General features: G+C 36.7%; 1 protein-coding gene across 1 annotated transcript in view; it reads right to left on the bottom strand.

The window, feature by feature from the left end:
* The window catches only part of RFX3 (regulatory factor X3), a 147,071-nt gene that overhangs the window by 16,635 nt on the left and 127,962 nt on the right, over window positions 1–2,474 (bottom strand). The gene's annotated exons all lie outside the window — the stretch shown is intronic.

Genomic DNA, 2,474 nt, shown 5'->3' on the forward strand with positions numbered 1-2,474 from the left:
AGAGATCAACCGAAGGACTTGTATGCATGCATATAAGCATAACCAATGGACACAGACACTGGAAGGGGGTGAGGGCATGTGCTGAGGGGTAGGGGAGTCCAGGAGGAGGTCAATGGGGAAAAAGGAGTCATATGTACTACTATTTGTAATACTTTAAACAATAAAAAAGATATGAAGTAGGAGCTAGGTTGGGGGCAAAGAAGAGTTGGGCAGAGTCCCAGGTAGAAACAACCATTTATACAGTAGTCCAATGATGAGAAAAACTTGGTGAATAAGATCAGAGAAAAGAATACAGTGATTAAAACAGGAGTAGTAAGAGGGAGGCTGAGGTTTAATCAGAGTCAGGACCAGATCTTCTATACCAAGGAAAGAGTTTGTTTCTTAACTAACAGAAGAGAAAGCTACTGAAGGGTTTAAGTGCAGGTAACACAATCAGCTTTATATTTTCATAAGATGATACTGACTGCTCTACGGGGTCGTGGTAAGGAGCAGACTTGGTAATTGGTTGGATATGGGAGACCAGATAGAAAGAATTGTGAAAGATCACATTCAGGTATCCAGTATAATCACCAGGGAGGATTGTGGTATCATTTACAGATTGTAGTATCATTAGCAGACAGATCAAGAGTTTAATTTTATTAAGTGTACAACAGAGCTCAATAAATAATGACAATTATTGTTTTGTGGTTGTTTTTACTGATGATTGAAAACCACTTGCTGTGATTAGGGGTAATGGTCATTTTGCACGTGTTGCTCCCACTGAGTACACAGGTACTCTGGACTTGACATTTGCGAAGGGAAGTCACCTATGGGACTAAGAATGCAACTGAGCCTCAACATGAAAAAAACCTTTTTTTACCTTCAATCTGACTTCTAGGATAGCTTAATATAACACATGGATAAACAGGATTCTTTTTTCTTGAATTCCCTTCTTCTCCCAAGAATCAAGGAAGTTTAGATATGATATTATGGCCATGCCAACTGGTCTATCCAGGGTTAATGTATGTTTGAGGCATCAATGTTGTATGGGGAGATCAAAAGTATAAAATTAGCCTTAATTGGCCTAGGCTAAGTAATGAATGAGCAAAGACAGCTCAAAGGATTTTCCTATAAGTTGGGTAAGGGGATAGTAAGCAAAGAAATCAAGAGGTGTACTCAGATCTTTGATTTTACAGAAAGTATTTCATACTTTATTTTATGACAGGTTCTTATTCATATTTTCACCTCATTTAATAATGTCATACTTACAAATACTGTTAATACATAGTGGGGAAAAAACTGCCTATTAGAATTATTAGTTAGCAGTATCAACTATATAAGGCTATTTTCATTTTCATTCCGGTGAGCCAGTGCTGCCTGTACAAGCATATGAGAAGGCTGCTAAGTCTTCACACCTGGCTCACGACCACTGCCTTTGTTCCCTAGAGATGCCAGGAAAGCAAAGGCCAAGCATCAGGAGTGACCACATGCTGGTAATGAGAACCCTTGTTATCATTGTCCTGATCATTCTATTAAATAAGTCCTGAAGCATATGAGGTGGATGGCAAATGTATGAAATATACCAGAAGGTATGTCTATTTCAGAAGTTTTGAGCCCTGAGTTGAGAAATTTTACAATACTTAATTCACACACCAACTGGGCATTTTGCAACCAGGTGTCTATAAAAGAACTAAGGAGAAAGAGGCACTCAGGGCACCATCAAATCTCACACCTAAACAACTGGCATCATTTAAACACAAGCACCATTAATGAACATCAGACAAACACACAGATCAGCATACATAGAGATTTTAAAGAAGAGGAATAGTTTAACTTACATTCTGCATGCTTAACATATACTTTATTTATATTAGAATACTTAGAGAGGTCCTTGAAGTATATTTTTAAACTTATACCTTTAATAGTATATTTATTAAACTAGGAAATGCATCAAATACACTTATTTTCACTTTTTAAATTTAAATAAGCACATATATGGAACTTCTTTATTGCTGTGAGTAATCTGTAATGTTGCCTTACCTGGTATAATCCTGCAAGACCTCAAGTACCCCAATTCAACACAACAAAATGAACCATGCTGAATCATTTGAGCATTTGCATTTATTTCTAATTATATTAACAAACCCTTGTTTATAGTTAACTTCACAATTTTAGCTTTTAGACATTTGTTGGAAATAAGACATTTTGCTCGCTATCTAAAAATTCTAAAGAGGAGAGATTTTTCTTCACATCTAGCCAGAAGCAAGGCTCTGAAAATCTGAGTATTCAAACCAGATCTCTACCACTTAGATATGTAATAATCTAATCTGTGTCTTAGCTTCCAACTTGAATCTCAGCTGCTCATCCGTAAAACAGGACAAAGTAGTACCTAACTCAAAGACTTGTTGTGTTAAATGCTTTGTTGCATAGAAAAAACTTAGAACTGCCTGGCACATATAAGTGCCCCAAAATGTCAGCTATCATCATCATCTTCC

This window comes from Myotis davidii, unplaced genomic scaffold (assembly GCF_000327345.1).
Source record: "Myotis davidii unplaced genomic scaffold, ASM32734v1 scaffold83, whole genome shotgun sequence".
Lineage (NCBI taxonomy): Eukaryota > Metazoa > Chordata > Mammalia > Chiroptera > Vespertilionidae > Myotis > Myotis davidii.